The 26,185-nt window shown below is 40.5% G+C and overlaps 1 protein-coding gene across 9 annotated transcripts in view; it reads left to right on the top strand.

The window, feature by feature from the left end:
• Positions 1 to 26,185, top strand: part of B3GALT4 (beta-1,3-galactosyltransferase 4) — a 476,996-nt gene that overhangs the window by 253,030 nt on the left and 197,781 nt on the right. Inside the window, exon 1 of one of the 9 annotated variants that reach the window (XM_044083531.1) lies at positions 12,973 to 13,379. The exons of the other annotated variants lie outside the window; for them this stretch is intronic. The gene's annotated coding sequence lies outside the window, so the exon portion shown is untranslated. Of the gene's footprint in view, positions 1 to 12,972; positions 13,380 to 26,185 lie in introns of those variants that run through there. 9 annotated transcript variants of the gene reach the window in all.

Below are 26,185 nucleotides of genomic sequence, written 5' to 3' on the forward strand. Positions count from 1 at the left end.
AGAGCGCACCGAAGCTGCAGGACACCCCTATACAGGGCCCAAACTATTTTAATTCCTCCACAGAAGCTCCCACTGAGGAGGTGACTCAGAAGAGGCTGTGTAAGAGGAAAAAACGTGACTCCCTGGAGGAGTCTGAAACAGAAGACATGGACTTCGATGACAGGGAGGGTTCCTCAGGTCACCCCAGAAGACGTCTACTTTAGAGACTTTCTTAAAATATTAAAACAGAGGGGTGGCTGGAATTCCCAAGACCCATCCTCAGAGGAGTCTGTGTACCTGCAAGCCTTCAGTGCGCTCACTCATCTACCTCTTGGGTGACCCCGCTGGCTGACTATCTTATTAAACTGATCACCCAGCGGGCATGGAAGAGGTTGACTCCATAGAACCAATCCCCAGGAGACTAGATAAAATCCTTTCAGCTCCAGAGGACCATCAACACTGGGCCAAAGGTTTAATACTAGATGCCATGGTGGTTGTGGCAGCCACCAAGACAGATCTAGCAGAAGAAAGTTCCACTGTTCATCCCCCTAACCGGGAGTCTAGGCGATGGACAGATTTGGGAAGCAGATCTATGCTTCTTCAACCTTTGCCTTGCAGTCATTGAATTTCATGGCACATTTCACTAGACTTCAGACAGATCTGATCAAGGAGCTCTTAGATACCCTCATAGGAGCTGCAACTGATGAGGTACAAGATAAGGTAGCCTCCCAGCTTGCCACCCTGGAGTCTATTTCTAACTCCTCCATGAGGTTTATTGTACATGCAGCCGAAGGGACGACTAGGGCAACAGGTTCAGGCATAGCCATAAGGAGAAATGCCTGGATGCTCTTGTGTGAGTTTACGGAGCCATTCAAGTCTTCGTTCATTAGTGCTCCATTTGACAGATCTTCCCTTTTTGGCCTCAAAGTGAAAGATACATTGGCCAGGTGTGAAAAGGATGGATAAATCCTGTCGTCCTTGGGCGTACGTTTTTCCACTCCCCAACTTTCCTATTCCAGGAACCAGAGAAGCGGGGAAAATGTGGTTCAAGAAGATCCAAGGGCATTTCCAGGACAAACGTGGTAATAACCCCCCCCCGGGTCAGAGGGGGTGCTATAATGGAAGACGCCAACCAAGTGGCAGAGGTTGCCCACAAAATCAGGGTTGCAGAGATTCCTTCTCAGGAAAACCCTAAATTCTTGCCTTTAGAAGCAGTTGGGGGATGACTTTCCTTGCACCCGCTAGCCTGGCAAAAGATAACAGATGCTTGGGTGCGAAGGATTATTAACAGAGGCTACTATACTCCATTCAACCTTACGCTAAAACTAGGAAGAAAGATCCCCGGTATTCCACCCAGTCAGAGGGGTCAGGCAGCTCTTGAAATTCAAAAGCTGCTAGAAAAGAGTCATCCAAGAAGTCCCGCCAAACCAGATACGATCCAGATTCTACTCAAGGTTCCTTTTGGTGCCAAAAAAGACAGGGAAGTGGAGACCAATTTTGGAACTCACTGTTCTGAACAAGTTTGTTCAACAGACAAAATTCCAGATGGTTACGGTTCAAGTCTATTCTTCCCTTCTTAGGGAAAGACGATTGGATGTGCTCTATAGACCTGCAGGACACATATTGCCACATAAAAATGGACAAATGTTCCAGCAGGTTCCTCCACTTCCATCTGGGAGCCAGTAATTATCACTTCTGAGCTCAACCCTACGGTCTCACTACAGCCCCCCAGGTGTTTACCAAATGTATGGCAGCAGTAGCAGCTCACCTGAGATTGCACAGATTCCAAGTATTTCCATATTTGGACGACTGGCTCCTTACTGCTCCCACCAGGCATCTACTTGAACAGACAAGAGATTTCACCCTAAGCTTCTGGTCTGTTCTAGATGTAACGGTGAATCTTGCCAAATCTCAAGTTAACCCAACCCAACAGTTGGAATTCATAGGAGCCTGCCTGAATACATCCTCTTGTGTAGCCTCCCTTCCTAGTCACAGATTGCAGAAAATAAGATCACAGGTAGAACATTATTCTCTCCAACGACAATGTTTGCACTAGTTCTACAGTCTCTGATATCTATGGCGGCAGCTGTTACTTTAGTACCACTAGCAAAGTTCTAGATGAGAATTTTACAGTGGCTTCTGTCCTCCCAATGATCTATTCTCACTCATCCTTTGTCTCCATCTGAATTACCAGTCATTACAATAAGGATTTATATTGATGGATGGAATCTGAGGAAATTCTGTTGGGCGACTATTTGTTTCTCCTCACCCCTAGACCATAGTGACCATGGATGTCTCCTAGATCTGATGGGGGGGGGCATTTTCAGGGAAGTACTATCCAGGGCACTTGGTCCCTGATAGAGGCAAATCTGCATGTCACTGTTGTGGAACTGAGGGCAGTGCTGTTAGCATTGCAAGCCTTTCAATCTGTCCTCCCTCTAGGAATGATTGCAGTTCAGTCAGGCAACATGTCAGTAGTCTGGTAAATCAACAAGCAAGGCAGAACCAAGTCTTATCCCCTTTGTCAAGAAGCCCTCAGATTGTGAAATGGGTGATCTCTTCAAACTGCTTTCTGGTAGCAACGCACATCCCGGGGAACTCAAACGTGATAGACAAATTGAGCAGATGCATCCTCCTACCTCCCAAGTGGCCTCTCTTTTTCCAGAGTGGCAAAGAAGATATTCCATCAATAGGGCCAGCCTTGCTGCGACCTATTTGCGTCTCCTCAGAACAAGTGCAGCAGCTACTTTGCCTTAATCCCCCCCACAGGGGGAGTCCCTGAGGGATGCTCTCCTTCATGATTGGCCCTCGGGACTACTGTCTCCCTCCCCCATTCCTCTAATACCCCTCTTCTTGAAGAAGGCCATAAGGTTGAAGACCAAAGTGATTCTCATTGTCCCATTTTGGTATCAGCAAGTCTGGTTCCCCTTTCTTTGGCCTTATGTACTTCAAAGTCCAGGAACTCTGGACCCGGATCCAGATCTTTTGTTCCATCCTCAGGGACTAGTTCATCCCAACCTGAAAAACCTCAAGCTTACAGCTTGGTTTCTTCAGTTCCATTGAGTGTCAGGCGAAATAGCTTGTCTTCCCCAGTTTGAAACATTTTGCTAGGATTTCAGAGGTTCATGTGTTATCTTCAAAACCTCTATATTTGATTTTTCATAAAGACAAGGCATCTCTGAGAACCAATCCATCCTTTCTTCAAAAGGTCGTATCCTAGACTAACATTAATCAATCCATCAAATTGCCAGTGTTCTTTCCTAATTTTTCCAACAAGGGAGAATACTTCTTACATCTGTTGGATGTCCACAGACAGTTGCGTTTTTATCTTGACAGAACTAAAGATTTCAGAAAGTTGGACCAGTTATTCGTCTCCTTTTCGTGTCCTTCCATGGGTAAATCAGTTTCTAAGGTTACGTTGTCTCAATAGTTAGAGAATGCATTACCTTTGTCTGCAACAGGAAAAACCTAAAATTGGCAGCCCCAGTTAGAGGACACTCCACAAGAACTATAGGCACTTCTGATTTTTTTCACTCCAAGGCTTCCATGGTTGGCATATGTGCAGCCACGACGTGGGCTTCTCCACATACCTTTATTACTCATTACAAAGTGGATGTTGTCGCCAGGGTTAGAGCGTCATTTGGTTCTATGGTGCTCAGGAATATCCTTCCATAAGGCTTTCCAAGGTACAAGGTAGCTGGGGACTCTATCCCATAGGTCAAGGAAAAATGAAGATTGACAACATCAGTTAAAGAAGTTATATACTCACCATAATGTTCCATCTGTGTTGTCGATGTTCATTTATCCTTGACACCCCACCCTCCTTTCTCCTCCTCCAGACTTCTTGAGGAGCGGACCTTAGTCCTGGCTTTTGTTTCCTCATGTATGACCTTGGACATGGCCTCTTCAATGGTTATAGTATTACCTTTTCCTAGTCTTTCATTATAGCTGCAAACTCGATCTGAGGTCGTTTAGGGAGAGGCATTCTGGGTAGGAATTTGGCTCAGGAGTTTTTGGTTTGCGCAAGCTGAGCTGGTTCCGAGACTCGGAACAGAGTCCCATAGGTCAGTGATAAATGAATATCGACAACACAGATGGAACGTTATGGTGAGTGCATAACTTTTTTCACAACAGATTGTGAACAAAACTTCCTTGCTGAAATCATTCTGATATGTGGTAGCACAGAAATTCTCCATGATTTACACATGGCTGTGGATTCTGGGTGCCTTAACGATATCACCGGCCTTTAACATGCAGTATGCTCATTTATAATTTTCATGTCATGTTCGCAACAATATCTTTTTTTTGTTTTTGTAAACATCAACAGTTGCACATTTATTCATTCTCTTACAAGGGACGGCACAGTGGTACAGCAGATAGTGTTGCCTCATAGCAAGAGGTTACCTGGTTCAATTCTCTGCTGGGGTGCCTTCTGTGTGGAGTCTGCATGTCCTCCCTGTGTTTGCGTAGGTTTCCTCCTTGTGCTCCAGTTTCCTCCCACACTCCAAAGACATGCAGTAAGAGGATTGGACACTCTAAATTGGCCATAGGTGTGTGTGCATATGAGTGTGAGGTGTAAACTTTGGCTGTAGATTGTCACTGTTGGTGACAACCCGACAACATGAACAAAAATGGTGGAAAAAAGGGTTGTGGCTAGCTGGATTCATTCTGTTGCACATGCTTCCTTCTACCAATTATCTGGTTGTTAGTGATATTTGCTTTAAGCCTTCTGTCTTTTTCTATTAATATTGTTTTCTGCATAATTACTCCCTGTGAAATACTTTTATTGTCTTTCTGGAAGAATTGTATTGTGTAGGAGAGGCAGTGGCTGAGAGGTTAATGGGGCAGCAAGGCTACACAGGGTCAACAGTGTGGCAGTCTGAGTATGAAGCTGGAAATCCAGGCTTTTATTGGACAGCAGCCTTGGTTCCTTCTTTGGTAACAAGCTAGCTTGTGTGTCTTACAGTGAAGCTGTGTGTGTGTGTGTGTGTGTGTGTGTGTGTGTGTGTGTGTGTGTGTGTGTGTGTGTGTGTGTGTGTGTGTGTGTGTGTGTTATCTTTTAATCAAAACATGAAGCATGGTATGCAGGTAATAGTGCCAAGTATGTCTGTAGCTCTTTTCCAAGCTGGATATCACCAGAATGCATAATGCATTATTAGAAAATTACACGGTAGTTCAACGGAGAGGACAATACATTCTAGATATTTTGTTAAAATATACTGTTGAACCATGGAAATTATACTGTAGGTCACTAGAAAGAATGAGGGGGGTTAAGTTCTGAATGGAAGAAAGCCATCTGTTGCATACTAACCTCAAATGTAATTTCAGCCCTGTATCAAACATGGTTTTCAATATACTTTGCATAACATTTTGAAAAAAAAAATGCATGATAGAGAACAGTACAAAGTTATCCACCTGGGCATCCTCAAACAGAATATAATCCCTGCTACAATGGTATCCCAGTCGGTCAAATAATAAACAATTGCTTACCATTTGCAAACTAAAGGGCTGCTCGAGTCAGACTGTAGTCCAATAGTGTAGCTAGAACTTGGAATAAAATTCCTATATCAATCAGATCTGTCACACACCTTTTATGTTTTCAAACCATTACTGAAATGCTTCATCCTGCCTCCTGGCTTTGTCCTGCTCCTCATTTGGGACATAGCTGCCTTAACACCCTTAATCACCTTTCTTATACCTCCCTTTAAAGCACTAAATCGCTTGACCTACTTTTCCCCTTCTAATACCTCACTTTATTGTACTTCTTAAACTACTATACCTACTTCAAATTAGCACAACCAATTTACTGTTCCACCACTACTCCTCTAACACTCAAACTTGCTTCTCTTGTAATACCTCACTCTATTTTATTTTGTAAATTACTCCTACCTATCCTTAATACCTCTTTTCTGTTTGTAACGTCTTTGTACAAAGCTTGTAAATTTTGTTTGTGAACATCAATACAAATTTTATTATATGGTTATGCTGTGTATTCTCTGAAACTGCATTACAAATTTGTTGTAAATATTGATCACATTAAATATGGTACCTTGGAGCTTTTCTTGAGTCTTTGCTGAAAAAGGGCACCTGTGCCCAGTTGGACTTTTCTTGGGAAGCAAATGTCAGTAAATAAAATGAGAATGCTTGTTATGAAAACAGTATCTCACACAAACCTTTGCCCTGTGTTTTTTGTGTCTGTGCTCTGTAATATGGTAATTATGAAAGCCAGAAGAGATTTGATAAGGTTGCTTATATTAGAAGATTTAAAGCACTGAAAATATTTTATAGCAGGAAGAAGCTTCATAAAGAACAGAAGAAGAGGCCAGTGCTGAGGGGAAACAAGTCAATTAAAACTAAGAAAAAAAACTGCTATGGTAAAGAAATGTAAGGAATCTGTGTGTGTGTGTGTGTGTGTGTGTGTGTGGGGGGGGGGGGGGTAGACTGGGAGGAAAGAAGCTTAGAAAGAGACAGAAAAAGTTCCTTGAAATTGTAGACGTGGTAGTGATGTAACTTCAAAGAATCCAATAGCACAGAAAATGCAGTATTTCAAAACGTTGGGAGAAGAGCCATTTCCACCATCAGTTACAAGGAAGAAAAAATAAAGTTCCCCTCACTGATGCAGGCACTGGAAGACTATCTTTCTCCTCAGACATTCTCAGAACAGAGAAAGATTTATTTTTCCAATTTCTTCCTCAAAGGTGGAAGAATTTTATAAGACACAGATGGGGGGGGTTTCCAAAAGATTTGCTCTTAGTGCAAGTAACCACACACATGTACACAAAGAGCCCATTCATTCTCTGGCCAAGGCAAGAGCCTCTTCAGCTTGCTTGTTGCAGATGTGAGAGTTGATTGTGAGAGAGTGGAGCTTTCCTGCCTGTCACAATCCCCCTCACTAACACTTTCCAGAACATCTGTTTGCATCCCTTATGCTGTTGCTTGGGAAGATCCCGTGTTCTCTTCCATACCATGCACATCCATCTTGGCCTGCATGCAGTGCCACCCACCAGATCCAGTATGTAATGCCTACAGTCCATTAATACCTGGTGGGGCCATAGCTGCAGTCCATTAATACCTGGTGGGGCCATAGCTGCAGTGTGTCAGACTCTCTCTCCCAGGATGGGTGAGCCAGCATTGGCTGCTTACTCTCATCCTCCTCTGCCCTGGCCCTTGTAGTATCCATATCACTAGTCGTCTAGGTAACAGTCAGCAATTTATCGCTGTAAACCATAGGTCCTAGGCTGCCACTCATGTCATGAACATAATATCCTGTAGTGAAGTACAGAATTAACAGATTCACTGAATGCACCTTCATGCAGATAATGTTAAATTGTGTGCGTTACAAAATTGTTTTATAATAATGTATTCCAACTTTGTGAAATTCATATCTTTTTATCTCAAAATATTTATAATCTGTGCAAGGACAGCGGGCAGAGTAGAAAACCAATAACCAAATACAAAACACCATCAACCTTTTGAGGGGAAACCAAAATGACAGCAGCTAAATCCACCAAGCGTTAAAAAAAAAAAAAAAAAAAAAAAAGACCGCAGTAAAAGCTGGATTCAGGATTTTCAGGATTTAGTGCTTTCATTCCTAACAGGAACCTGAATAAAGCATTAGGCTTTTACTGCTCTGTATATGTGTGTGTGTGTATATGTGTATATATGTATATATGTGTGTGTATGTGTATATATATATATATATATATATATATATATATATATATATATATTTTTTTTTATATACACTTGGTGGATTTATTTGCAGTCATTTTTGTCTCCCTCAGAGGTTTACAGCATTTTGTATTTGGTTTCTTCCAAAAAAGTCAGTAAAGCAAGATAGCATGGACATGCTACTCATACAGGTAGTTATCCTGCTTGGCTGCAATCAAGCAAAAATTAAAACCGCCTACTAGCATTAAAACCAAAGGGTAAAAAGGTCACACAGACAAAACCGTTCAGTACAAACTGCAAGAAAAAACAGCCAAGCTGGAGTTTTCACAGTATGATACCTTAAACCTCTTGTAATGGAGACCCTTGGGATATATGTTTTATATAGTTAAAAAGTAAAGTCATGGGCATTCAGAAGCCATGTAGCTGAAATACTTGATGTCCTCAAGGAGTCATTTGCATACATCTCCCAGATGTCCATTACAGGATGTTTAAAGTATCACACAGTGAAAACTCTAACTTGGTTGGGTTTTTCTTGCAGTACCTACTAGTATCAAGTATTGATTTTATAATCCCTACATATTTGACTAGCTAGTAGCCTATGAAACAACTCCATCAACCTTCAGTTTCAAGACTTCATTCTGAGGTGTTGTGCATCCGTAATCAAGTGCAGATGCACAAGGTAAATAATTTTCATCTGGGTTGCTAACCACATCTAATCATACAAACTCCTGAGGACATCTTCCTTTGGGGGGGTCATTATAGGCAGGAGCCAGCCCACTCGGGTCCCAGTCGGGGGGGGGGGGGTGCAGGCTTCCCAGTCAAGATGGGCCAGTGAATTCAGAATGTTTCCAAGATCCTTCACCTATTAAATTCCATATAATCCATTGCACATATTTTGAAAATGAATCCCTTGCAATATCATTTCAAGCTTTTGAGAATTAGCATACACATTCTCACTAAACAAATTTGGACCCATGCAAGTAATAAGCTATGTGAGAACAAAGCCATCTCCTCTTTTGTATCCTGTTGACACTGCAGTACCAGCAGGTTGAGATTACTCTGAGAATTTCATATTTCAAATCTAAAATATCCTTCTCCAAATTCACCTTAATGCTGTCAAGTAAGTGTCTCTGACTAGGGCCCAGGCAAAATCCACTAATTATAAGTAACACTTTTTTATTGTCCCATTGATTACACTAAATGCAGTCGATAGTAGTTTGTCTAAGAAAAACAACACCTGTAAGAAGGCACAGTATATATAACATTTAATTGAGTGTACAGGTTTTTAAAGAAAATATATTTATGGAAACTGCATGTCTCATTTAAAGGAACCTTGACCAATATGTCAAACGGTAAATGCACCCTTCCATAGTTATGGGGAAAATGCAGAGCTACTACAAAGACCATCAGTCTAAATACAATACTGAGTTTCATTACGTTAGTCGACATAAAACAAGGATAATACATTTCCCATGACTATTCATTTTTATTTACACAGGACATATTGTCTTCACTTCAGTCTAGTCTTTTATCGATTCAAATGTAATGCTTAGTATCATTATGTCAGTAGTTTGGTTTTCATGGGCCACCTTGCCATCTCTCAAGTGTATCCTTCCAGTAACTAAAATAAAATACCTAGCATCAGTCATTACAAAATAAGAAAAAAACAAGGCTCAGATCTGTAATCAATATAATATCTAGCATCAGTCATTACGAAATAAGAAAAAAAAACGAGGCTCACGTATGTAATCCATATAATACCTAGCATCAATCATTACAAAGTAAGAAAAAACAAGGCTCACATCTAGCATCAACCATTAGAAAATAAGGAAAAACAAGGCTCACATATGTAATCAATATACAATACCTTGCATCAGTCATTATGAAATAGGAAAAACGAGGCTCACATATGTAATCAATATTTTTCACAGGGCTGTGTTATTGTCTTTTATACAACAGTCATGGCACTTCAAAAATATCCTTAAATATCAAACGTTTTCAACATTTTAGTCCGTCTATGTTAACAATCCTTGACAGACGTAGACCATTCAAATTCATGGATCCACATATAAAACTAAGCACGTCCTGCTAAATCTTCCCTGACCTCTAACAGTACTGACTGTGCATCATTACCTCAAGAAGATTGTAAATTGTCAGCTAAAATATTGGCCCGTGTTATGCAGTCAGTCATATCTTAAAACTATTGACACTTTCCTATGCCTTTATCAGGTCTACAGATTTCCCCCTTCAAAAAATAAATAAATAAACCTAAAAAAACCAGCAAGTTACTAGAATTTTATACTTGAGGTTCCTGACCTGCAGTAGCATCTGGAATCATACTTGCTACAATTTTTTTTTTTTTTTTTTTTTTTTGAAAAGTCATGATTAAATAGAATGTTTTTTCTATTAGTCAGACAAAACTGTATCTGTTCTCCACAACTGAATTTAATAATTGCTGTTTGCATAGCCACTTCTTAAACTGGACCATCGTGTTTGAGGTTGATGAAGGAAGCCTGTAAGATTTCACAGTCTGAATACTGTCAAATGAAAGCCACTTCAAACTGCCATATTGACCGTCATATACTCAACACAGTCCAGTCCTTTCACTCTTTTTGTTTACCCATAGCTCTTACTTTTTTTTTCTCTCCGTGCACTATCTTACATCTTGAGCAATTTGTCTTCACCCAAAACATATCCATGTCAGGCAACATTAATTTCTTCCTGACTTTCCCAGTCTTACATTTCATAGAAATAATGATGACAGTTTGTTCCATGTCCCTTTCAGTGTTATTTTTCGATGTACAGTCTCTTCACTAAGACTGATAATTTGTTGTAATATTACTGTAGTGTATAAGAGTAAGCTTTGTAAATTGTTTTTTTTTTCTCCGCTTCAGAACTGAGACATAAGCAACCTCATCTGTGCCAGCTGCCATGAACTGCACCAATTCTCCTGAGGTTTCTGCTATTACCTTGTTATCTGTTCAAATTATAACACACACTCACCCAAATGCACACCGTTTCAGATAAGACTATGTTTACAAATACTCTAACCCACTAAACTAAAACTTATATTAATGACACCTATTCTGTTACTGCAGAGACTAGGGGAGATGTCCTTATTCCCCAAGCATCACAAGACCTTCCTGCCTGAAACCATTTTTAATTTTTGCCAACTACATTTTTTTTCCTGTTACTTTGAACACTTACTGTAGAATGGCAGTCGTAGGCTCTTTGCAGACTCAACAAGAGGGGCCCAGTATTTGGCTGGGAATGAGCCAGATTTTTGGCAATTCAGGATTTAATGTAATGACTCAGGCCCTGTCCTCCCAGAGGTAAGTTCACAGTTTCATCAGACTCCTGGGCTTCTCAGGGAAGGCACTTTAAATTTCTAATTTGGCTTTTTAAAGAGCGAAGCAGCAACCGTGGAGCTCCACAGCCTGATAATTTGGGTGAAGCAGTAACTGAGGAGGTTCCCAGCCTGATAATCTTGGGTACCAATAGCCAGGGGAGAAGGCTGTAGTGTTGGAAAATATTACCAGCTTTCCCTTCAAATTAGTGTGTGTGTGTGTGTGTGCGTGTATGCACGCATCTCTGTGTGTATTTAAGAATCTGTTCAAAGTACAGCTGATATGGACATGTGAACATTGGAAGGCTATGAAATTAAGAATAGTGCTAAGAAAGAGGTGTAGGGAGCTAGGTCTAAGACTCTTCTTGGTGGGGTGTTCAGTGTAAAGTCTATTCTTAGGTGTGGTGGCCAGAGTTACATACTCAGGATAAGAGTTTCTATTTCCTGCATGCTATTGTGGCCAGGCTGCATGAACAGACTTCCAAAGTGATTCATGTTCGAGTGTCCTTTTGCATACTTAATCTGCTTGACAAGAGTGATACGACTCAAAAGACAGTACCCCTGGTGGCCATTCATATTGGTTGGCAGTGATGGATGTCAAACCTTCATCTGTCTCCCACAGTCCTTTTCCCTTTACATTAGTTGTCAGTGGTAGGATTCAAACCCTATCCATCTATGAGAAAGTCATCCCTTACAATGACCACATTGCAATAAGCAGTTCATCTTGTTGTATGCAGCTTTGTATGTCTCAGCATAAGCAGCAGTTCAGATTTCTTTGCTAATGATTGCCTCTGGGAGAACAGAGTTTGTGATTCAGCTGTTTTTACTGTCATCTTCTGTATCTTGCCACATGTGGTATAGTGATGTTGGACTTTAGTTTGAAATTCTGTATTGACAGTTATTAGCAAAAAAACTTGGCCAAAACACTGCATCAGCAAGTCAAACCAGATGTTAGTGTGGAGACAAAGGCAGCAGCTTTCATAACTAAGACGTGGACTTTTAAACAGGCAAAGTTATGACATTAGACCTATAATCAGTCAGATCAAGATGGTATAACCAGTAGATTGATTATACTGTATAAAGGAATGTATGCAGTGTATGTTTGTAAATGAAACTTGTTAATATGGTTTGTTTACTTTGTATAAATTTATTTGCCCGTTTCACAAGTGATGAATCAAAGGTGTTTAAAAAAATTGTACAACCAGTGAGGTACAGGAGGTGACTTCTTTAGTTTCTGAAAGATTCCTTCTTTTTAACATGTTCACATTTTATGATTTGGGAGTGTAAAATGACTGACAGAAGCTATAAGGGTAATAAAGATAAAAGAAATGGGAGATGCTAAACTAGGTGAACGAGATATGAGAGGTATTCAGTTTAGCTACTGGGCTAAATTTAAGCTAGAAATGTTAGAAATGAGTAGCTGATGGGATAGAGAATAAGAATACAACTATTGACAGACCGACATAAATCTCTGAGCTATAAAAAGCAAAGAAATACACTAAATATGAAATGTTTTACCATATTTACATGACGTAAAAAGTGTAAATGAAAAGTATAAATAACTAAAATACTATTGCATGCATTTCCTTTTTCCTCCTTAATTGTAGTTTCTTGCAGAGCAGCTTTTCCTGTGCCCCAGTAGTCCACATATTTGTACTCTTTTCATTATTAGTTAACTATTTTAACATGGATACTTAATTTAGAGTATACTGCTAGTTGACTTTAACTGCAGGAAGTAGATAAAATTACATGTCCATTTTCTTGAAACTTAGTATTTTCAAAACCATTAGTCTTATCAGAGTTAGCTTTCAGAGTAATATGTTTCTGCCATTCAGAAGTAAAGCACCCTTTAACAACTGTTTAACTCGGCTGTGCACATTTAGAGAGCACAGCTGCCACTTGCAGATTAACACTCATTCACAAGCATTCAGCACAGATATCCGCATCGAGAGAACAGTGTTTGTACTGGGAGCTAATTGTTTGGGTTGTCTTTGCAGTCGAAAAGATAACGTATAGAAAATAGTTCCTCATCCGGTCAGAGTTGTTCTACATGTTTTGAACTGTTAAAATGCTTTTTTTTCCCCCAGCAGAAAATTCAGTAGTGAGGAAGTAGTATTTACACTGCTTTGTGTCATGCAGCCGTCCACTTTCTGCTTGACATTAATCGGAAGCCATGTTTGCTAGTATAACGGTGAATATATCATCTATATTAAAAGAATATCATCCTATCATTCACATTCTGTTTGTGTTGTATATAAAGAAAAGTTATCGAAAAATTTAATTTGAACAGCCAAGTTACTGGTTTCAGCTTTCATTTTCTGGGCGGTATCCTTCAAAGCAACATGAGTGAGAAATGTAATGATTTTCAGCAGTCCTGATTCTGGTAAGTAATAGTTATGTTGTGATTCTTGCGACTGTATTAAAAACTGTGGATAGTGTATGCATTGCTTTTGCACACTTTTGTGTTCCAGTGGCTGACAGGCAGTGAGACTGAGGATTTGAAATTGCAAGCAGATAAGCTAAATGGATGAAAACAGCTTGTATAGGGGAGAGAGCATGCTTATGAGAAAGAATGTATAAACATTATATATTTTTTTTCACTATACATTTACTAGCTAAGTTGACTCACCTGTGGTGGACTCTTAGGCTTCATAGGCAAGTATTAGACTAGCTGTCCTTGTGAGCCATTTTAAGCTTAGCCACTTACCCTCCAAATGTGAGAATCAAACATTGTACCTTGTGTGTCAGGTAAACACCTTAATCATTATACCAACCCCAAACACAAAAATATTTGGAATTTGCTGTATTAGAACCCAGGATCATCTGTATTGCAGCCCTACACTTACACTTGCCACCAGAATAATTTAGCTGTGGTGCAAGGAAAAGACATTGTTGCAAGTTATCTTAACTGCTATTCTGCATGGCATCAGTACTTTACAGCAGTTTAAAAAAAGTTGGCAAAGCTGTTTACAGCTGAATAAGAGCTATGCACCTATAACAAGATAACTATGTACACTTAAATTAATGTTACATGTTAAATTAATGTTAAATGTTAACATATTTGTTGACATTTTACAGGAGACTTCAAAGAACGAATATTCTGTCAAGGGTTATGTACATATTAGTTTAAAAAAGAACTGTTTAGTTACTCTGTAACACCTGAATTACTCAAAGGATAAACAAATATGGTACAAGTAAAAGCAAATGTGTAGTAACTGTAAACAAAACTAACGATTTAGTCACTGACTTTTGTCTTTTTTAAATGGACAACATAATCGTAACAACTTTCATATCAAGTAAAACAGGATTTCAGTGCCTTGCTGCCCACTAGCTTAACAAATAAAGCACTAAAAGATATTAACTTTCACAATATAGGGTAATATAAATATTAGTAGTGTGTTGCACTTGATTTGGGTCAGAAAGGGTTAATGAAGGCTTGGTCTAGTGTAATGACCTGAACAAGTGTAGAATCAGGCAAGAGAACCTAGAAAGAGCATGGTAAAAGGTTGTTAGAAACCACACAACAGCATAGCCAAAATTGGCAAGAAAGTGTGCATTCAGGTAAGCAGGTTAGAATGTCGTGCCTTATAAATACACTGCATAAGCAATGGAAAAGAAAATAGTAATTGGCTACCCATCAAATTTGCAGATGTCCCTTTTCTCCAGTACAGATAAAACTGATTCCTGAAGTATTTTATTTTGATATATATTTTTCAAACTGAATGGAACAGCTTCCCAGTCAGGTAGTCTAAGGGGAAACTAAGCATGGTTCACATGATTTATACAAGGACAGCTGAGATTGAGTGTCTCACTAACAGTAGATTAAAAGCTGTGGTAAAATATATTGTAAGGGGAAGTCAACATATGAGATGCTGCAGTATGAAAGTAAAAATATAGATAGCTGCTACTATGTCTGCTTAATAGGAAACCAGTGTACTCTATGTAAGATGGTGTATTAATATTTAAAATGGAGGAGATAAAATTGTATAACTATCCATACTATTTTCTAAAACTTGAAGAGCAGTTTTTTTTTTCCAGATGAGGTAGGCAGTCAGAGGTAATACTCAGTCTGAGACAGTAAAATATCTGCACCAGTTATCATTCTTGCCACCAGGATAAGCATTCCAGAAGTCTTTGACCATACAGTGTTGTGCCCTTATTTTACCTGCAAGACAATTCAGGAGATCCTGAAGGAAATGGTTGGGGTTTATCAAGACAGCAAGATAGTGGTAATGGAAAATTCTTTGTACTGGGATTCCAAAGCACCAATAATGTTCCAGTCGTGTCCATCCAAGTTGAGCTGCTTAGTGCCCTGGAGAGGAAGGCCGTGTCTTTCTCAGGCTAATTAAGAGATGTTTGCATATTAATCCTGAAGTATAACTAGACCAGGTAGCATCAACTGATTCAACAGTACACCCACCTGTGATGCTGAGAGGATCAAGTTCTAGCCCTCCAGCCACTTGAATTCATGTTCATTGCTGAAACTATGATGGAACATCAGGGGGATGCCTCTCTTCTTGGGGTAACATCCTTTAGCTGAGATGTTAAATATTGGTCAGTGTTGCACGAGTTGGTAGTAGCTGGGGTGGATGTAAAAGATTCTACGGCTCTTATCAAAAAGAACAGAGAAATTTACCAGGTTTCTTTTCCAAAACTACCCCTTGTCTGTATGAATACCATCTCAAGTCTGCCCTGAAAATAGGCTATGCCTAGTTGTTATGACCCCGTCAACAAAAAGTTAATAAATAAATTGATGCTGATTTTCTTCGTGTTTCGCTGTTGCAGTCCTGACTAGTGGGATTTCCTGCTGTGAAAGCCCTTGGCTGACCCAACTACCAGAGTAAAAATCTCACTCTTCCTAAGGCTGGTGGACACCCTACTCTGACGTCAGTATGCTTGGGTGTAAAGGGAGCTAGCCAATGCCATGACATCAGTCTTTTCTTGCCATTGGAACCTGAAGCAGTGTTTCAGTGCATCAGTCTGTCTGCACCAGACAGAAGTCTTCTAAAGCTGCGTACCCTATTGAAGAACACACTTTCTTGCTTTAACTCATGTCAGAGAAGGTTAACAATTGTCTCTGTTGTGGTAAGCAAATCCCACAACAAGACATTCATACTTTGTGTCTCACCTGTCTGGGCCCGAATCATGACTTCCTTAGTTGCTGTTTTTGCATGAATTTCATTTCTAGGACTGTCAGGCCTAGGGCCGAAGTCTTAGCTAGGTATCTTACGTTGCAATCTTCTTCACATTGTTTAATGGCATCTGAGTGGTGTCTTGAGGTTAAACTCCCTAAGTGTAAGAAGGACAAGGGAAAAAAAAAAGCTTAGGGCCTCTGATGACAACCATTCACCTTCTGCAAGTCCTCCAGGCTCATTATCGCTGAGGGAAGGTGAGGCACTTTTGCAGCCCTCTTTTGCAACCAAGGCGATGGTACAGGCCCCTATTGAGATCCTTAGAGTCTGACATGTTGTCACGTCCCTCATCCTCTACACAAGCCTTGGCTTTCAGTTCGTCTGTCAGATCTAGAGTTGCTGAGCAGACCTCTGCTTCTGTTGAGCAATCTTGTACTGGTGACGTTCCTTCGAGGTGTCTGAATACATTGGTTCTGCCTTACAAAGAGAATGGCATCAGAATTTGGCAGATGTATGTGGGCCCAAGGCCAAAGCTACTTCTAAGAAGGGTTCTATCTCAGGTCCTATGCCAAGCCTACCAGCTCCCACACAGCAGGTTATCAGTAAGACCTGGTCAGGTTAGCTGAGGACCTTATCTCCTTAGTCAGAGCTAGGCAACCCCCTTTGGAGCCTTCCCCAGGGAAAAGGAAGAGGGATCCTACACCTGAAGTTTTATCTGAACCTCCTGATTCAGTTGAGGATTCTGACCAGGAGGAGTTAGTCACTGAGCTGGGATCTTTCCTTCTTTTGAAGATTCAGATTCTGAGGAGAATCTGCCTTCAGCTTCACCTCCTGAAAACATCACTTTTGGGGAAACACTCCACACCATGAGGGAGCACTTCCAGTGGGAGGCACAGGAATACCCACAATCTAAAAAGAGGGTTAGGGAGTTCCTTGACTTCCCAGAACACAAACTTTTGGTTATTCCTCCTGTACTGGAGGTGGTAGAGGATATTTCTATGCACTGTTCCCTGGACCCAGACTACCTCCAGCCCCTCGAAAACCAAACCGGTATTACAGGGTACTGGACTCCCTTAAATACCTCTTCAAAATCCCCTCTGCTGACCCAGAAGTTGTCACTCTTAAGAGCCAGCTCTTCAAAGAATCCTTTACCTATTGACAAAGCAAGGCCTGTGATAAGTTTGGTAAAAGAGTCTATACTTCTGCTACCCTAGTCGTGAGGGTTCTTAACTGCCAGTTTCATGTGATAACATACCAATAAAGTATTTTAGATAAAATGAATCAAAAGATGTCCTGCCTGGAGAACAAGAATATTTCTAAGGAATTGTTGAACCTTTGCCATTCCAGCTCCCAGGTTGGCTAGACACTCTTTACACTTTGTGATGTTATGGAGGCCTTTAGCCAAGCTGCTGTATCTGGCTCTGTAACTAACGGCTTAGGTAACAGACCCTACTAGACCATGTCAAATGAAAACTCCTAGATGCACCCCTGGATAAGGACTTTCTTTTTGGCCCAAAAGCTGAGGCTGTGCTCAAAAAGATGGACAAAATCTATGCAGACTGTCAAGGACTTCCTCCAAGTTCAGCCTGATAGGTTTGGTATGAATTTTCTCACTGAACATCTGACCTTTCCCTCTCAGTCAAAAGGCAGCCAAAGGAAGCCTTGGAGGAAAAGACCTCTAAGGGAGCAGGGATCACAAAGGCCTAGGCAGTGGTCTTTAGGAGCCCTCAGGCAGGGGAGTTCTAGGCCACACGGCCATGGCAGAGAGCAGCAATGATTCTTCCTTTCACCTACCCCTCAACTGAAAAGATAGGAAGAAGGCTGTCCCTTTTAAAAGAAAACTGGCCCCTCAATACTTCAGACAGGTGGGTTCTGAAAGTTATCTCAGATGGTTACAAACTCACTTTCAAAGGTGCATCAAGATACTCAGGCTACCTGATATCCCACAAAATCAAAGAGCAAAGGCTATTCCTGGTTCCCAGAAAGGAAGGCTGTTGACACCCTATTCTAGATCTGTCCATGCTGAATCAGTCCCTGTTGGTACCAAAATACAAAATGTTGACTCTTCAAAAACTTCTTCCTATGATAGTCCCTCGGGCCTTAATGGTCACTTTAGACCTAAAAGATGCTTGCACATTCCTATAGAGGAATCGTACAGTTTTCTTTGCTTCAGGGCAGGTACCAGTCACTTTCAATTCTCTCCAGTGCCATTTGGCTTATCTACTGCTCCCACGGTCTTCACAAAATGTTTAGCTCCTGTGATTGCCTTCTGCAGAGCAAGAGGGATCCAAATTTACCCCTGTCTGGACGACTGCCTCATTCAAGCCATGAATCGGTCAGGCCTCCTCAAGAATCTGGCCTTCACTCAGACCTTCCTCACCTCCTTGAGGTTCACCATAAATCTTCACAAATCCAACACAGACCCATCCACCAGGATATTTTACTTGGGGGCTGCTCTGGATTCCTCCCTTCAAAAGGCCTTCCTCCCTCCAGAAAAGGTCTCCTAGACTTGGTACTTCCAAAACATTATACAGAGGCAATGCTTCTCAGCCAGGGAATTCCTCAGAGCATTAGGCTCAAATATATATTTGACATCATCAGTAATGATGAAGAGAAGTGTATCATTGGTTAATGTATTATTTAAAATGAGTATGAGTTGTAAGTTTTCTTACTCTGAAGAAGCAGTTGGATGACTGAGGAAGCGCTAAGTTTATTTGGTGTAATAAAGCTGTGTTTCTATAGTCTGCCGTGGTTAACCAGTATGTTGTTGTTTTTTTGTAATGGGCAGATCCTTGAATCAAGTCATACATTTCCCACCTTCTTCCCCAAGCCTCAGAACTGCTGGGAAAGAATTCTTCACTCCTCGGATGTGCACAGAAATCTTTGCTACTATCTTGTCAGAACCAAGTCTATCAGAAAATCAGACCAGCTGTTTGTGTCCTTTTGCCATTGGCTCTGAAGGGAATCCAGTCTCTAAACAGATTATCTCCAAGTGAATCTCCCACTGTATTTCATCATCTTACAGCCATTATGGCAAAAAGCCACCCGAAACCGTAAAGACTTCACTCTACTAGGGCCACTTCTACCTCTGCTGCCTTCCTGAAACAAGTACCTTCCAGAGACATTTTGGAAGCTGCTACTTGGTCATCTGTGCATACCTTTACCAAACACTACCACTTATCAGCCTTCTCCAAGTTTAGAACAGGATTTGCCACCATCTTGCAGGGTATCCTCTCCTCTTCATAATCTACGTTCCACCCTCGTCTCAGCTTTGGGAATCATCCCACAAGTCAGGACTGCAACAGTGAAACACAAAGAACATGGTACAATTGTGTACACGTACCGTAAATGTAGCTGTGCAAGTGTATTCACTGCTGCAGTCTTCCCTTCCCTTCTTCCTCCTCTTGCCTACAGTAGTAGTCTGCTTCTGTTTTCTTCACTAACCAGGGGACCCCCTGGGTGTTTACCCTACAGCCCCCTTTTTCTAACTTTGTCTCTTGCTTATGGTTCATCCTGGAGGTTCCTACCTTCTAAGGGGCTAGAAAAAACTAATGTTATGGCATCGTCTAGTTCCCTTTATACTCAAGCATACTGACATCAGGGTAGGGTGTTTGCCAGCCTTAGGAGGAGGGAGATTTTTTCCTCTGGTAGTCTGGCCAGTCAAGGGCTTCCACAACAGGAAATCCCACAAGTCAGGACTGCAACTGTGAATACATTTGAACATCTACATTTATGGTAAGTGTACACAACTGTACTTTTAAATGAGGTGGCCAGTGAAAATATACTGATGAGAGCCCCAGGATGAGCCATAAACATGTACATAATTGGTAATGATATGGGAAGGGTAATCTTAAGCAGTTGATATCCTATAAAAGGAAAACAAGAGGATGCAGGCATGACCTGGGGGAGGGGGGGGGTCACAAGAGTTGTCCTTTTTCCAGTCAGAATGGTAGCTGTTAGTGTTTACTTGAAAGGGGCCTACAAATTATCTACAGCCTAGAAACAGAGGTCTTGTACAAGCTATTGAATGGGACTGTCCTTACTAAACATGTTGTGCCCACTCAAATTTGTGCTGTCGTATGTCCTGTATAGCCACTAAGCCAACTCTTAGTTTTTATGATAGTGTTGGAGTTAAGTATCCATCATATAGCATGAATTCTGCATTCCTGTTTATAAATGTTAATAAGGGGTCTCAGTCTCAGATGATTGTAAGTGGTGCATGAGGATTAGTACACTCCTCTGAGGACCAAACTACAAAACATAAGTAGTGTAGTGCAGTAGGTTTCCTCACCCAGCATCACTGCAGTTTGAAGTCTGAGATCTGAGGGCAATGAATTTTATGTCCCAAATTCCACCCCATGTTCCATTCAGTTTGGCATGTATTTTAGTGAGTAATGAGAAGTTACAAAAGAGAGAGTGCATCAGAGGCAAGAAAAGTGATGGGGTCGTTTTAAATGGGGAATACAGTTTATAGAATTCATCTTTCATACAAAATGTCTGTCCATGACAGGGGCAATCATTTCATAAGTGCACTTAGTGCAGTCCATCTATAGTAATAGTGTTAACACTGGTATGTTCAAAAAATGTGAAGTCGAAGATCAACATTTAGTCAGTTGCTGAGACTGAGGAACAAGTAGGACATTCTGCTTTTAAAAATGCTTATTTTGTAGTGTTTACAAGTGGATAAAGTATTTTTGTATAAAACTGCTTATGCATTAAAGAAGTTTTTATTTTACCACAGGTTAGTTCATTTATTTATTTAACAAGTAAGCAATGTGAAAGCGGTCTGCCCTAGTAAATCATGATATGGCAATGTGGGTGACTTGTCTTCCGAGTTTTATAGGGCCAGTAATATGGTAAGCTAGAATGGATGAAGAACACAGCATGGAAGTGGAGAGTGGCAGTCGTAACAAGGTATATTTTTGTGATTTTGATAGGTGAATATATTATCAGTGCTATCACAAGTACATTTTGTGTGTGTGTGTGTGTGTGTGTGTGTGTGTGTGTGTGTGTGTGTGTGTGTGTGTGTGTGTATGTGTGTGTATATATATATATATATATATATATATATATATATATATATATATATATATATGTATAATTTTATATTTAGAAAGGTAAATATATATGGATATATACTGCTGCAGCATTTGTGCACTGAGCACGTTTCCCTGTAGCCCAGGAAGGAGGGAGGGAGGAGGGCAGTGTGATCATGTTTTCCTCCATGGGAATACACAAACTCAGTCCAGAATTACTGTGTTATTATTGTGTGCCTATGCAATCCACAATTGGCATGGGTTTATATACTGCAGTATTTGGGGTCTATATTATACGAGCGAAAGTTCATATAAATGAACGCTCTAATGAGCGAAAATGCCGGGCATCGAAAAGCTTTTTCTGGGCTCGCAGTGCAGTGAAGATAGGATATTTGCCGCAACCCCCCACCATATAACATTCGATGTCTTGCATTTTCGCTCAGAGCGTTTGCTGAATTGTTCATACTGAAGTACTAAACTTTGTGTAAAGCAATATGTATACCTTCTTGATCTGTGTGCAGAAGGTGCCATGGTGAATCCCATCATTACATGCTTCTCCTTGGATGGTAGCTCCCTCTTTGGAGCATAACTGTTATAGCACAGCATGGTTTGGGGGATTAAGCTGCAAGTTACTTTTGTTTTATCCCTCCCCCAGCTGTAAGGTTAACCTCTGTTATATTTCTCTGTTGTCCTATTGCACAGTAAGTTCAGACACTAATATGCCTCCTTCTTCCTGTACCAAGCAGCAAGCTGAGACATTTTTTTTTTTCAGTTTTCTTTCCTCTGTCATATACATGTAAAGGAGGGCATCATTTTTCCAACTTGTTTGCATGTCTGTATCCCATCCGAGAATCTCACACTTCTTTTCTGAGGATTATCATTGTACCAGAGACTTGTGTGACTGAAGCTAATGTTTTGCAAAACATATTTAAGGAAGTGGCTTTCCTTCCCTAATGGATTTTTGCTTTGTGCAGCCTTGTTGATGTTAAGCAGTGCATTTGTTCTCACCCAAACAAGAGCACTATTTGCTGTCACCATAAGCTCAGTAGAGCATCAGGTAAAAGTGAGACTAGGTGTATAACGCAACTCACACCCTCTGCTCCCCAGTGAGCATTCACAAAAAGCTTACTCGAGTCAGTGAACTGTGAAAAAATGGTAGCTTTACTACCTTTAACAAAATTTTATTACAAAAAATTTGCATTGACTAGAAAACAGGCAGCACATGGTATATAAAAGTCTTAACAGAAGTACAGTTGTAAGTATTCATAGTGATACAGAAGGATCTGTTTGCTTCCTTAAAATGAATGGGCTTCCCATTTGGTATAGTCTGGTTTTCTTCACTAAAATAAGAAAAAATAAATATTGCTATGTTATTTGCCATTCACTAAATATAAGCTGTATTTCCATACATAAATGTATTTATCATGGTAGACTGTTTACTGAATAGCCATCCTGTAATTCAAAATCAGTATATATTCGTGTTTAAAACATATTGTCATAATGTGACTGTGATTTAATGATTTTATTTATTTGCAGTTTGTTTACCAGGATGGTCCATTGGGCCACGAGGAGCCCGTTTTCAATGGAGTCCTGGGGAGAAAAGCTCCAGAGTAATACAAAAAATATAAAAGTTCAAATTACAAAATACAAATATAGTGACAGAAGTTATTAGATTTAGAAAAATTGCAAAATATGAGACTATGCAAATTACATAGTACTAAGTTGCAGTATTGCACATTAGAAGGAGCAGTTTGTATGATGCAAGATAATTTCATTTTTAAGCAGAAACAGTACTTGTACAATGATGATTCCTAAAAAAAAGAAATCTCAAAGTATGAGAGAATTTGCAAACTACATAGTACTAAGTTGCAGTGTATTTTACATACGAAGGAGAAGTTAGGAAGATGCAGGATAAATTCCGTTTGAGCAAAAACAGTTCTAGTACAATCTGATTCCTACTGCTATTGCTAGGAGTTACAGAAACTATAGGAATTTATTTACTGATGTAGTAGGTTGTGGGGGGGGGGGGGGAGCTATGTAGGATGACAGCAAGAACATTCCCAATGTGACGTTGGGTATGAGTGAAGTAATGTTTTGAAGGCTGAGAGATTGTTAATAGTATGGATGGAAGGTGGGAGGGAATTTCAGTGGTGTGCTAGAGAGGAGGATAGAAGATCTTTGCCTGGTGGACGGGCTGGTTTGTGCAATTCTATTAGGTTTTGGAAGTTAGATCTTAGACATATGTTAGGTTGATGCATTTGGAAGGTAGAGGCAAGGGAGGGGCAGAGAGAGGGGTTAAAAATAATTTTGTGTGCTTGGATAAGTTGAGTATAGGTGAGATAATTGGATATTTCAAGCCAGTTCACTTGGTGTAGGGAGCTACAGTTATGGGTAGAGGATTTCTGGCCAGTTGCAAAATTTGAAATTTTATAGTAGCAGGAGGAGAGTTTTAACTCGAGGAAAGATTGTACGCTAGTAAGGATGGAGGCACCATATAGGAGGGAAGGGATAATGTAGGTAGTGGCCAGAGCAAGCCTAGTGGAAGGAGAGATGTAGCGGTTGTGGCATTAAAGTAAGCCAAGTTTCTTATGTGTTTTTTTGATATTTACTTGTATATGGCTATCAAACTTTAGCTGATCATCAATGAGGACTCCTAATAGTTTTGCACTGGGGACTATTTTGAGAGGTGTATTATTTTGGCTATAGATAGAGAATGAAGTTTTGTCGGTGGTTTTGGAAGGAGTTAAATATTAACCTAGTCTTGGTTGCAGAATGCCAGATGGTTGTCTAGCATCCATTGTTCAGTAGAAGAGAAGGTGTCCTGGGTTAATTTTGCCAGAGAGGAAGCAGAGCAGATTGTTGAGTCATCAGCATGTCGGATAAGGTCAGTGTTAATGGCATGGTGAAAGTCGTTTATGAAGATACTGAAGGGAGCCTAGAAATGAACCTTTGGGTACACCTGTGGGGGTATTTAGGAAGGGAGAAATAGCTTTTTTTCCACTTTACTGCTTCCCTGTTGCTAGAGGAGTGGGATAGATTTAGTTTAGAGTGTTTAGTGAGGAGAAGGTTATGGGATATGGTGTCGAAGGAAGGTCTAAAAGGAGGGTGGGCACAATACGCCGGTATCGTGAGCGTTAAGTTTCTAAGAAGGACGGTGGTGATGCTGGGGCCAGGTCGGAATCCATGTTGTGTGGGAGTGAGAAGGTTTACTTAAGAGGTAGGGTAGATGATGTAGGTGGACGCATTTCTCAAACTTTAGAAATGGGGGATAAGATAGCGATTGGTTGGAAGTTAGGGATGTCATTGTTACCTCCTTTATGGAGTGGTATAATAAAGGCTTTCCTCCAGAGCTGGGGGACATGGCACTCTGAGATTGATCAATTTATTAGTATTGCAGATAGGGTAGGCAACAGCTTCTGCTGCTATTTTTAGGAAGTAGGAGGGTATCTAGTCAGGGGCATTAGAGCAAGGTTTCAATTTTAGAAGTCATTTTTTTATTATAGAGATTGGGATAGGGTTCATGGAGAAAGGGAGGGGGTTGGGGGCCGTAGTTAGTCTAAGAAAGAGGGATGTGTAGGTGTGTGTGGAGAGGCAGAATTATTGGTGAAGGATGATGTTAGTTTAGCTGTGGAATCAATGAAGAATGAATTGAATTGGGAAGCTAATTCTAAGTCAGTGTGATTTGAGGCAATTCTACATCTGTGACAAGTCATTTTAAATTGTCAGTGTTTTGAGCCTCTTCGCAAAGACTTTTTCAGTCTTCAGTGACTCTGTGAAGAACTACTACTTTGTATCTCAAAAGGTCATCTTTAGACCCAGGTTACCAGAATACCTCCAAGCATCATGTAGTAACATTGAGAAGGAAAGTTGTGTTTGTAGGGTGTAGTGCATGTAGGGGATCTGTTGTTTTCAATGCAGTCACACTTCCCAAGGTCTCTTTACCAACTATGTTTCACGTGTACATGACTGGTGCTGGTGTGGGGGATGGAAAGTGGATTGGCCCTCTGAAACACTGACCGACCAGAGGTTTACAGTCGCAAACACACTATCTTACCTATAAATCAATGTTGTTCTTATGTGTTTGTCTGTGGCTAGACCGTACTGTTTTTGTAATATTATCCTTGCTTGTTTGGTTCTGTTGGTATGTAAAGGCTTAAGGAATGATGAGAAACACCAGAGAAATGTTTTTTGGTTTTCTTCTTTGGAACTATCCTTTGTGTTTTAATGCATTGTTGCTTTGTAATATTAGTGTTAGTACTTTCATAAGTCATAGATATTTTGCAGAAAAGGAAGCTGGAAATTAAACTTTCAGGCATGAGCATCTCTATAAACATGATACTTTGCAATACAAAATAGTGGTGTTAAAGCTGACAAAATGTCTGAATTATATAGCATCAGTATTGGGCAGCCACGGTGGTGCAGCAGTTAGTGTTGTCACCTCACAGCAAGAGGTTCCCTGGTTCGATCCTCGGCTGGGGTGCCTTCTGTGTGGAGTCTGCATGTCCTCTCTGTGGTCGCGTGGGTTTCCTCTGGGTACTCCGGTTTCCTCCCACATCCCAATGACATGCTGTAGGTGGATTAGACACACTAAATTGGCCCTAGGTGTGAGTGCGTGTGTGTGCCTTCTGTGGAAGATTGGGTGCCGGGCTAGCAACTCGACACCGTAAAACTCCACTGTCAATCATGAGCAGACATGTGATCCGCTGTGGCGACCCCTAACCGGGAAAAGCCGAAAGAAGAAGTATTGTTATCTGTTCCATATTTCGTCAAAGTATTTGGGATCACTCATTCACTGAATCCTTTATAGCCTCAAAAACTTAATCTTGTACTGTTTAATACCTTGCTTACAGTGTTCTTATGACAGCCTACACTTTGAGGTACTTAATTGTTTCTCACACTGCTTGTGTTACCTTTGTTTTTTAAGTGTACCGTAAACTGTGTTTTTGCAGGTTGAGTAGCTTGTGTTCTGTTGCTTGCTGCATTGAAGATGTCATCTTACCAAGGTTTTGTCTTGTTAGTCT

This window comes from Protopterus annectens, chromosome 9.part0 (genome assembly GCF_019279795.1).
Source record: "Protopterus annectens isolate FY-2018-M chromosome 9.part0, PAN1.0, whole genome shotgun sequence".
Taxonomy (NCBI): Eukaryota; Metazoa; Chordata; order Ceratodontiformes; family Protopteridae; genus Protopterus; species Protopterus annectens.